Consider the following 12,854-nt stretch of genomic DNA (forward strand, 5'->3'; position numbering starts at 1 on the left):
GAGAGTGGCATATTTTCTTTGGTCCTTACAAATGCTTAAAATATGTGGCATGGAAATCATACTGCACCCTAAAAGGGTGAACAATAGCAGCTTTTGATGTAATTAAAGCTGTTGGTTCATTATGCACATCTCTTGCCACTGACACTGATTTCAGAATATATAGAAAAACACAAAGAATATGTGCAACTGCTCTATTAAACTATGTAACAACAGTGCACATACATATGCATAATGTCATATATTTACATTGACTACAGTGAAAATAAACAGTAACTCAGACATCGTACATTCACAAAAGGTAATTCAACACCGGAATGAGGAGAATCAGAGACAGTAACGAAGGGACACAAAGTACTGGAGTAACTCAGCAAGTCAGGCAGCATCTCTGGAGAACATGGATAGGTGACGATTTGGGTCGGTAGCTATCCATGTTCTCCAGAGATGCTGCCTGACTTGCTGAATTACTCTACCACATTGTGTCCATTTGTGCAAACTAGCGTCTGCAGTTCTTTGTTTCTACAGTAACAAAGATATCTGCTGAATACCTTGATGACAGTCTGATGCAAGCTCCGAAACTTAACAAACTCTGGAACCAACTGGTTAAATCATGTAGCAGAGCATCAAAAGACTGGCTTTAATCTGACCTCGGGTGCTTTCTTTGTGAAGTCTGCACGTTCTCCCTGGGTTTCCTTCGCGATGTGGATATTTCCAGCAATGAGATAGTATAAGATCAGAGGACACAGACTTAAGGGGCTATCCCACTTGGGTGACCTAATTGGCGAGTTTAGAAGAGTTTAGGAGAGTTTGAAAAAATGTAATGTAGAAGACCTCCTTCGACCATGTTGAAGACTAGCTTCGCTAGCTACGACTAACTTCGGGAAAATTGGACACCGAAGAGTGGAGAGTGAAAAAGACCTCTTTTGACCTCCCTTCGACTATGATGAAGACTATCTACGACTACCTTTGACTACCCTCGATTACCTACGCCTAACATGCTGACATACTACGACTAAACCTACGAGTAAAAAAAGTATTGATTTTTTCCATGGCGACCTTTTTTTCACACGCGGGCATTTTTCAACATGTTGAAAAATACGCCGCGACCTAGCTGAGGCCTCGAGTACATGGAGACTACTCTCGAGCATGAAGGAGAGTTACAAAGACCTCCTATGACCTCGTGTCGACCATGCTGCGGGTATGAGTCGAGGGCAAACTCGCCAGAACTCGTGGATTAGGTCGCCCAAGTGGGACAGCCCCTTTAGAATAAAAGGATGTATCTTTAGAATGGAGATGAGGAGGAATATCTTTAGCCAGTGGGTGGTGAATTGGTAGAATTCATTGTCAAGGTTTCAAAGTCTGTTTATTGTCACATGTACCAATTAAGGTACAGTGAAAGACAATTACCATTTGGTACTTTTAAAGCAGAGATTGATCGATTCTTGATTAGTAAATGTGACAAAGGTTATGGGGAGAAGGCAGGAGAATGTGATTGAAAGGGAAAGACAGATCCGCTATGATTGAATGGCGGAGTAGACTCAATGGGCTAAATGGCCTTATTCTGCTCATTGATCTTATGATCTTTTGGGAGCTCTGGTTTCCTCCCAAAGACTTGTGCCTCTGTAAATTGTTCCTGAGGTGTAGGGATGAGAAAGTGGAATAACATAGAATTAGTGTGAATGGGTGGTCATAAGTTGTTAAGTTTTGGAGCAGATTTAGGCCATTCGGGACATCAAGTCTACTCCGCCATTCAATCGTGGTTGATCTATCTTTCCCTCTCAACCCCATTCTCCTGCCTTCTCCCGATAACCCCTGACACCCTAACTAATCAAGCATCTGCCAATCTTCGCCTTAAAAATATCCATTGACTTGGCCTCCACAGCCGTCTGTGGCAATGAATGCCACAGATTCACCACCCTCTGACTAAAGAAATTCCTCCTCATCTCCTTTCTAAAGTTTTGTCCTTTTATTCTGAGGCTATGGCCTCTGCTCCTAGATTTCCCACCAATGGAAATCCTCTCCACGCTCACTCTATCCAGGCCTGATGGGCCTATCGATGGTTGGCATGGATTCGTTGGCCCGTAAGGCCTGTTTCCACCTGGTATCTTTCAATCAGTCCAATCAATAATGTAATTATTAGCAGAATGTGGAATTATTAGCTGAATATGGAGTTATTAGCTGAATATTAAATATGAGGAGATAGTGGAATGTTGGTGCCTTGTATTGTCGCCTGTGGAGTGGATCATTTTTTTTGCCACCAAACTTGTGATGATCGAAACTGAAAGGTGAAAAAAAGAATCAATTATTAGAAAAACATACAAATGGATAAAATGTCGTGAAAAACAAGACTTCAAGTAAAAATTGGTTTCTTTCCTATCCTAATCCTATCGCCCATAATAATAGTGGGAGCAGCAGTGCCCGATTTTCTGATGAGAAGAACGCCAGCTGGAAGTAGGGGATGTGTTCAGCCATTTTTAATTTTGCTGAGAATAGTGGCCTGTGGACCTGGTTGAATTGTGTACATCAACTTTAAATTATTATTGGGAAATCAAAGTGAAAGGCGAAAGTCTGTATTGCATGAGCAAAGACCAAAATAGTGCAAAAGAAAGTCTAGATAAATCAGGAACTAAAGTTATGAGATATTATAAGGCAAGGCAAGGCAACTTTATTTATATAGCACATTTCATACACGGGGCAGACTCAAAGTGCTTCACATAAAAGTGCTTCATATAAGTACAAAGGAGACACAAGGAACAAAGTACAAAGGAAACTTGAGGAACACAGTGGGCCAGGCAGCATCTGTGCAGGGTCTAGAAGAAGGGTCCTGACCCAAATTGTCAACTGTCCATTCTTTCCACATATACTGCCTGACCACCCAGTTCCTCCTGAACTTTGTGTTTTACTCATAATTACAAAGGAGGCCTTTTGACAACCGGCTCTTTGTTTTCTCTGGAGCTTTGGGGAGACCTAATACAAAATATATAAAAGTATCAGTGGCATAGATACTTTAGACAGTCAGAATCTTTTTCCTAGAGTGGAAACGTCAAAGACTCGAGGACACAGCTTTAAGAGGTTTAAGCTAAGAGGTTTAAACCAGATGTGTTGGGCAAGTTTTTATACACTGAGGCTTGTGCATGCCTGTAACGCACTGCCGGGGTGGTGGTGGAGGCAGATATGATCGTGGCATTTGAGGGGCAGGGACAGGCATTCGTTGCTCCCCAATGTGCCCTCCTTTACATCGGCGAGACGGAGCATAGCCTAGGCGACAGTCTTGCTAAACACTTGCACTCTGTCCAGCAAGGCCTGCTGGATCTCCTTGTTGCTAACCCTTTTAACCCCCCATCCCACTCCCATACTGACCAATCTGTCCTGGGCTAACACCATGGCCAGAGTAAGGCCGCATGCAAACTGGAGGAACAGCACCTGATATTCCGCTTAGGTAACTTACAACCCAACATTGAGTCCTCCAATCCCTCCACCCCACTGTACACCCTGCTCCTTCCCCCTACTACATACACTCACCTTGCATTTATTTATCCCTTATATCCCTCCTCTTCTCCCCCTTTTGCCTTTTAATATATCCCTTCCTTCAGCTTCACAATTCACTCCCCCCCCTCCTCATCTGACACTCCTTTTCACCTGTAGCCTTTGTCACTTACTCCACCCACATGACAACCCCCTCCCCCTCCCGTCTGCTTCCACCATCCACCCATCAATTGCCAGGCTTTGTCCCATCACCGCCTCTCTTTTCCAGCTTGCTCCTCTACTACGATCCGTCTGAAGAAGAGTTTGGGTCTGAAACATTGTCTGTCCATTCCCTGCACAGATTTTCCCCTGGCTCCTCCAACACTTTGTATTTTGCACGTACCAGTGTTTCCCAGCCTAACTCCTGCAAGTCCTTTCCCCAACGTAAGACTCTGGTCCCAAGTCCAACGGTTTTCAGCATTGTTGATAGTTTCTCAGTACTTAATCATTTCCCCTTATTATCTCAGGCCAGATCCAAGCCAATACGAGACTCACCACGTGTGTTGCCTGCTACACCTACACTCACAGATACAGAGAGCCAATCAAACACAACATCTCTCAAAGAGGCATTGCAAGGCCTTGACTGAGTGCACTCCTTGAGTGGGGTGCTGTTGAGGCCACATCACAACAACGCTTAACAGCCTTTGAATGGAAGTCCCAATCCTGTCAAAGGCCGAGGACTTTAACCATTAACATTTGAAGTCGGGTCTGAAGAAAGTCCTGACTTGAAACATCACCTACTGTGTTTTCCATTGATGTGTCTGGCCTGCTGAGTTACTCCAACACTTTGTCTTTTATTTTATAATTTAGGTAATCTCTCCTTGTAATTTAATACAACAATAGACTAGACATATTTGTAGAAAAGCATAAACTAATCACTGAAAGTCAATATGGATTCAGATCAAACAGATCAACATCACTTGCAATAATAGAATCAATTGAAGATATCACAAACGCTATTGACAATAAACTATATGCAGCTGGGATATTTATTGATATAAAGAAAGCATTTGATACGATCAATCATGATATTTTATTAAAAAAATTAGAAAGGTATGGCATCAGAGGTCTAGTACTGGATTGGATAAAAAGCTATTTAAGTAACAGGCAACAGTTTGTGAAGCTGGGCAGCTACAGTTCTACATGTTTGGACATTGCTTGTGGTGTCCCCCAGGGGTCAGTGTTGGGTCCAAAACTATTCATCATGTATATAAACGACATTTGTAATGTGTCCAATGCCTTGAGGCTGGTCTTGTTTGCAGACGACACAAATATTTTTTGTTCTGGGGAGAATTTAAAACAACTACTGGACAAAATAACAAAAGAAATGGGCAAACCGAAAACATGGTTTGACAGGAACAAAATACCATTAAACGTGAGCAAAACCAAAATAATGTTATTTGGTAATTGCAGAACAAATACACAAGCAAATATAAAGATAAATGGGGTTGAAATTGAACGAGTACATGAAAATAAATTTCTTGGGGTTATAATGGATGATAGAATCAGCTGGAAATCACACATTAAACATGTACAATCCAAACTGTCAAAAAGCATTTCTGTATTACACAAAGTTAAGCAGGTTCTGGATCACAAATCACTCCGCATTCTCTACTGTTCACTAATCTTACCCTATTTAAATTACTGTGCAGAAGTCTGGGGCAATAACTATAAAAGTTCGCTACATTCATTAACTATTCTGCAAAAAAGAGCAATACATATTATTCACAATGTCAGGTATCTGGGTCACACTAATCCATTATTCTTACAGTCAAAACTATTAAAATTAGAAGATTTGGTTGCATTTAAAACAGCACAGATAATGTTTAGGGCCAAAAATAAAAACTTACCTGGAAATATACAAAAATTATTTAATGAGCGAGTGGGGGGTTATAATTTAAGAAGAATATTTAATTTTAAGGTACAAAGAGTCCGCACGACCAGAAAAACTTTTTGTATTTTGGTCTGTGGAGTAGGATTGTGGAACAGTTTGAATGTGGAGTTAAAGCAATGTCCAAACATGAACCAGTTCAAAATGACATACAAAAAACTTTTTTACACAAGGTACAGGGATGAAGGGGATGGTTGACAAACAGGGGTTAATGTTTATTTATTATTTTATTTATTATTTATTTATGTTTTTTGGTTACTTCATACATATTACTTGTAAGTGTATATCAGTTGTATGTATATATATGTCTGTATGCATCTCTAAAAATTGTCTGGGGTATTATTATTATCATTAATTAATTAATTATTAAATATGGAAGAAGGGTTTAGGGAGAAGGGGTGAGATTAAATAAGTTATTCTTCTCACTCCTTTTCGAGCTTGTAAATAAAAAGTGTTGGACATTTAAATTTTGCTTTATGCTTTTCATTGCTTTGTAAATATTGCCTGGAATGTCCAATTGTTTGACTATTTCGATTTTGTTGTTGTTATTTATTCCTATTTATGTCTTTATTTGTTCGGAACAAATAAACAAATCAAATCAAATCAAATCAAAATACAAGTCCAGGTAACATTCTTCCTCCCACATCCCAAAGACGTGAGGGTTTGTAGGTTAATTGGCCTCTTTAAATTGCCCCTAATTTGCTGGGAGTGGATAAGAAAGGTGGATAACATAAAACTAGTGTGAACTGGTGATCGATTGTCAACGTGGACTAGGTGGGCCGAAGAGCCTGCTTCCATGCTGTATCTCTAAACTAAACTAAATATTAATTCTTAATGTGTGGTGCATACAACCTCTTATGATATTCCTGTGCGTAGTATTTACAGTACTATACTTACCAAACTTGTTACCTGGGAACAGGTATGTCTCGCCATCTCATTTGATACCATAGGGACTGTGTAGGTAGAGTAGCACTAGAACAGTTGGTTTCTCTCAGCTGCACAGTGTGGGCTATTGAACCAAAATTTACACAATAAGTCAGTTCATTGTTAATCAGCAGAACAGAACAAACAGTTTCCTTGCAGTGCCACGTGCAACACTCGTGCTACAGACATTGAAAGACTAAAAATATTTATTTAGTTAATGAAACAACTTGTTCAGGCTGAATTAAACAGTGGAGTGAATTTGAGCTAATCTAACTGTTCTCAAGTTATTTTTGCAATTAATAAAACTGGTCCTCTCAAATTGGTCACCGAGATATGTTATAAAAATCAACAGGCACATTAGTGAATGCTGGAGTACACAGTTTTGAAATGGAACAGTTCTACAAATGGTAATGAGCTTAGAGATACAGCATAGAAACAGGCCCTTCGATCCACTGAGTCCACACTGACCACTGAGTCTATACTGTCCATAATGTTCTACATTATCCTATGCTCTAATCCACTCCATATACAATATGGGAAATTTTACTGTTACAGAAAGATTGTGCAAACTCCATACAGACAGCACCCAAGGCTAGGTTTGAACCTGGGTCTCTGGCACTTTGAGGCAGCAGCCCTACCAGTTGCACCAATGTGCCGCCCTTCTGGGTAATCTGAGTACAAGAGTCAGGACGTCATGATGTAACTCCTGGACTTCTTCTAGACTTTGGTTAGGCTACATTTGGAGTATTTTGTGTAGTTCTGGTTGCCCCATTACAGGAAAGATATGAAGACTTTGGAGAGAGTACAGAGGAGGTTTACCAGAATACTCGCTAGATTAGAGGTATTAGCTACAAGGAGAAGTTGGACAAAGTTAGATTGTTTTCTCTGGAATGCTGGAGGTTGAGGGGAGATCTGATAGAAGTAAATAAAATTGTGAAAGGCACAGATAGAGTAGGCAGTGGGAATAGCCAGGGTGGAAATGCCTGAGCCTGGAGCTGCGAGAGAGGTGGGAAGCTTTAAGATGAGAGGCAAAGTTTAAAGGAGATGTGTGAGGACAAGTTTTGTACAGTGAGTAGTGAGTGCCTGGAATTCGCTACCAAGGGTGGTGGCAGAAGATTAATGAACAACAAGCAAACAATAGGCATGTAAGAGGTCTTTAAATAGACACATGGATATGGAGGGTTATGGATCCTGTGCAGGCAGATAATATTAGTTAACTTGGCACCATATTCGTCACAGACATTGTGGGCTGAAGGGCCTGTTCCTGTGCTGTCCTGTTTTACGTTCTCTAATCTTCTATTCGGGTAAACTTGTGTTTAACACCAGGTGTTGTCACGGGTAATGGTTTCGCTTGCTTTGATAGAATTGTCTCAGGAACTAGATGTTGTGTCTGACAATGTATAAGCTTGTGATCAAATTTGCGCACACATTGTTCATTACATTTTTTAAAAGTACAGATGCTGGAAATCTGAAACAAAACAAAAGATAAGGGAAACAGAAACAGCTGAGTGTTTCCAGCATTTTTCAGTTTAGAGAAACATTGTTAAGATTGCATCTTTAAAATGTCTTAGCTGGCTTGGCGTGTTGACATTATTTGTTCCATGAAGAGCAAAGTAACTCAATATACAATGTGATCTAGCGCTGTTTATGTGACTTTTGGAAATTGACTGCTGTGATCGACTATTAAACTAAAGTGACTACACCGCTGAAGTAATTTATTGGGTTTCATTTTTATGAGGATGTGAAAGCCTCCACATAAATGCAGGTTCATTTTAAGGTGATTGTACAATTAGAACATAGAACATAGAACAGTACTGCAGAGGAACAGGCCCTGCGGCACACTCCAAAGCTGTACAGGTATGTAGGCTAATTGGCTTGGTGTATGCGTAAATTGTCCCTAGTAGTAGGATAATGTCAATGTGCGGGGATCGCCTGTCGGTGCAGACTCGGTGGGCCGAAGGGCCTGTTTCCGCGCTGTATCTCTAAACTAAACGAAACAAAATGTCTATGCCGAACGTGATGCCAAGTTAAACTAATTTCCTCTGCCTGCACATGATCCATATCCACCCATTCCTTGCAAATCCATGCGCCTATCCAGAAATCTCTTAAATGCCACTGCTGCATGTTCCAGATATCCACCACCCTCTGTATAAACACACTTGCCCCACATACCTCATTTAAACCTTGCCCCTCTCGACTTAAAGCTATGCCCTCTGGTCTTTGACCTGTCTGCCTCCATCCATCCACCTGTCTCTGCCTTCGACCACCACCTCCCCCCAAACCCCTTACCCAGCTTGACTCACTCATCATCCTTCATCTCTCAATCTAAGACTAATTCTGAGTCAGCATCTGTCTGCCCATTCCCCTCCACAGATGCTGCTCGACCCACTGAATTCCTCCAGCAGGCACTTTGAAGGCTCTGCCTCCGAAAGACAGCTGGCATCATCAAGGACCTACACCTCCCTGGCCACGCTTTAATTTCACCCTTGCCATCGGGAAGAAGGTACAGGAGTCTGAAAATAGTGAATGGTCAGGTGGAAGAACAGCTTCTTCCCAACAACCATCAGGCTCTCGAACTCTACGAACACCAACCAAACTACAAGCCAGGAACTGTCTAAGTTGAACCAGGAACTTTGGGGTTTTGTTTTGCACTAATACTTTTTGTAATTTATTAAACTTTTGTTTGTTTATTTTGCCATCTTTGAGTGTACTGTATTTACAGAAGGGCCTCGACCCAAAACGTCACCCTTTCCTTCTCTCCAGAGATGCTGTCTGTTCCTCTGCATTTTGTATCTATCTTTATGTCCACAGACCTGTTCTGCCGCTGAAAGTAAGAATTTAATTGTTCTGTTTTCAGTACATATGACAATGGAACATTCTTGACCAAAGATCATACAGCTCTATGATCTTTGTTCTTGACTCTTGCCAGATTGTTTGCTGCTGCAGATGTTTTGTGATGATGGCACATTGCTGCCACCTATTGGCAGAAGATAAACATTGCTTTGCTGCCTTTCGGAATTCGGTGCCCAGTTCCACAAGGACAAAACAAGAGTCAAGAGTGTGAGAAGGAACTGCAGATGTTGGTTTAATCCGAAGATAGACACAAAAAGCTGGAGTAACTCGGCGGGACAGGCAGCATCTCTGGAGAGAGGGAAAGGGTGATTAGTTGTCATATGTACCGAAACATAAGTGTAATGTTTTTTTAAATTAATGTTTTTGAATTGAATTGAATTTGAATTGAATTGATTTTTTTTTTTTTTTTGAATTGATTTTTATTAGGGACAGTGCATATTAATAAACGTTTGCATGTAATATGCAAGATTGTAGCCAGTAGCTAATTTCCATCTTTAGTCCCAACACAAGGTAAACACATCCCAAACAAGGTAAAAACAAAAGACAAAAACAAAAACAAAACAAACAATAAAGTAAAAAAGTAGCAATAAAAGAGTACCATAGGATAATTTTAAGGTAGATTATGATTGCAATTTTGATTTTGCAGTAACCATGTTTTTAGATGTTTGGTAAATGAGGTAAGGGTTGGCAGATCCCGTATGACGCATGGTATCGCGTTCCAGGTCTGCGACGCTCTATATGAAAATACTGACTGCCCAAAGACACTTTTCCTAAACGGGACTATACAATCACCCCTGGAGGCTGCTCTTGTCGACCTATTTGTGTTTTTCTTTATGAAGTCCTTTAACGGAGGTGGGGCTAGTCCACGGAAGATTTTGTAAACCAAAATCGAGTCCGAATATTTTATTACGTTTTCCCAGCTCAGCAGATCAAATTTCTTCAGGATGCTACAGTGATGGTACATTCTGGGCTTTTTGTCAAGAGTTTTTAGGGCTTGTTTATAAGCAATTTCAACAGGCTTTAGTGTGGACTTACATGCCAGTGACCAAGTTGTTATACAGTAGGTCATGTATGGCACAATCATTGCATTAAAGTATAGTTTGGCTGAATCAATAGTTAAATTATTTCTAATATATCTAAAGTTGGACAAATTAAATTTTATTAAATTTACTGTTCTTTTCACCTGTTGTTTGAAGCAGAGCTGTGAATCGATCACGATTCCTAAATATTTAAACTCATGTACAATTTTAAGTTTTGTTCCATGTACAAACACATCAGGATCTCCATCAGTACTTGCCTTTTTGGAGAAAAACATACAGACAGTCTTTGACACATTAAGATGTAGATCAGAAAACTGCAACCAGTTTGACACATTAATCATAGCAGCTGATAGGTCTTGTGCAGCTTGATGTTTGTTTTTGGCATGTACATACACAACTGCATCGTCAGCATACATCTGGCAAGTTACATTTGATGTACAGCTACTTGGTAGATCATTAATGTACAGACTGAATAATAGCGGTCCCAAGATTGAACCTTGAGGTACACCAAGAGGGTTTTTAGAAGTTGCAGATTTACTGTTGTGCACTCTAACACATTGTTTTCTCTGTACCATATATGACTCAATCCATTTCATCGTGCTCAAAGAGAGGTTAAAATAGGACAATTTGGTCATCAAGATCTGGTGGTTCACAGTATCAAAGGCTTTTCGTAAATCAAGAAAAACAGCTCCTATAACACCACCTGCATCAATGTATTGTATTGGAACAGTGTCAGATATGTCAACATCTAACTTCCTGGAAATCCTGGACCTTCATAGACGCAAAGTGGGACCTCAGTGGGACAGGCAGCAACTCTGAATAGAAGGAATGGGTGATGTTTCCGGTCGAGACTATTCTTCAGACTGGACCTTCATATTTGGACCTTCATGTTTGATCGCAGGTCTGCAGAGATCCAAGCGTCGGCCGAGCCTTCCCCACCATCAAAGACATCTACATTAGACACCGGCTCAAGAAGTCATCATCTATCATCAAGGATCCTCACCATCAGGGCCTCTTCTCACTACTACGGTACAGAAGCCTGAGGTCCCACACCACCAGGTTCAGGAACAGCTATTTATGTACATCTACCAAGTTCTTGAACCAACCTGCACAACCCTAACCCTAATCAGAGTGAGGTCAAATGCAAATTGGAGGAATAGCATCTCATATTTCACTTGGGCAGCTTACAACCCAGGGGTATGATGTTGATTTCTCTAACTTCAAGTAACCCCTGCATTCCATCTCTTTCCATCCCTCCCCCACTCAAAGCACACCAGCTTTTTGTTCTCACCTAGAAAACAGCTGACAATGGTGCATTTTCTTTATCATTGGTACTCTTTTGCATATCTTTTATTCATTTGTTCTATATCTCTCTACATCATCGTCTATATCTCTCGTTTCACTTTCCCGTGACATTCAGTCTGAAGAAGGGTCTCGACACGAAAGGTCACCCATTCCTTCTCTCCGGAGATGCTGCCTGTCCCGCTGAGTTACTCCAGCATTTTGTATCTAGCTTCAGTTTAAACCTGCATCTGCAGTTCCTTCCTACACAATCCTAATACGACCTTGGCAATGGAACACTACGGACCACATCTTGCACTACCTTTGTTTCAATTTCTAAATGTGTTTTGCAATAACGTCGCATTTTTTCCCCCACTCTTTTTCTTTCTACTGTCTTGCAGAATGTTATGTATAATTTATGTATAACTAATGTTTTTTGTGCATTTGCCTGTGATGCTGCTGCAGGCAAGATTTTCATTGCACCTGAGCCTCGCTGTATTTGTGCATATATGACAATAAACTTAACTTGACTGGAGACCCTTCTTCAGACCTTCAAGTCTGAAGAAGGGTCTCGACCAGAAATGCCGCCCATTCCTTTTCTCCAGAGATACTGTCTCACCCGTTGAGTTACTCCAGCATTTTGTGTCTACCTTTAACTTGACTGGACTTGACTTGTAACGCTAGCTGTGAACCTCTGAAGAACCGCCAGCTAGGTCTGAGCTCAGCCCTACCTTGTAATTGAAGATAATATGAACGGGTTCCGTGTAATAACATGGTGTGTGCAATTGATTTAATACGCATGGCAAATGTAATGATATTATCTTAAGTGTGACTGTTATCAACGTGATGGGAGTAATGTGAGTGTGACAATTTATCACCATTCAATGGCATTTATTCTTAAATATTCTTCCCATGAAATTAATGCAATTATTCATTCTAAACCCCTTATTATGTTACCGTACCTGGTGTAAGGCTTGCCTTTTCTCTCTCACGATAAGACTGGAGCCATCTGTTGTACGTCAATCTGTTGTTGCAGTTTGTCAGTTCCATATAACACATCTGTCCAGGAACCGTCTCTGAGACCTTCCAGTAAACTGAATTTCTGATGACAGGTGCAGCATTTGCTGTTACATAATCAGTTTGTGGGAGCCTGAAACAATAAAAAAAATATACACTGGGGGGAAGGAAATAAGACAAATAAGATTCTTGTTTTCATTGTCTACATTTGTCTGAACTGCATAGAACATACAACAGTACAGCACAGGAACAGGCACTTCAGGTAGACACAAAATGTTGGAGCAACTCAGCAGGTGAGGCAGCATCTCTGGAGAGAAGGAACGGTC

General features: G+C 40.7%; 1 long non-coding RNA gene across 1 annotated transcript; it reads right to left on the bottom strand.

The window, feature by feature from the left end:
* Positions 1 to 2,247: 2,247 nt before the first annotated feature.
* LOC116989463 lies at positions 2,248 to 12,654 on the bottom strand. Its single transcript, XR_004416253.1, has 3 exons — positions 12,474 to 12,654; positions 6,311 to 6,422; positions 2,248 to 2,275 (listed from the first exon to the last, which is right to left on the bottom strand). It is a non-coding gene; the product is annotated as an uncharacterized LOC116989463 (long non-coding RNA).
* Positions 12,655 to 12,854: the final 200 nt, after the last annotated feature.

The sequence above is a fragment of the Amblyraja radiata genome, chromosome 29 (genome assembly GCF_010909765.2).
Source record: "Amblyraja radiata isolate CabotCenter1 chromosome 29, sAmbRad1.1.pri, whole genome shotgun sequence".
Taxonomy (NCBI): Eukaryota; Metazoa; Chordata; class Chondrichthyes; order Rajiformes; family Rajidae; genus Amblyraja; species Amblyraja radiata.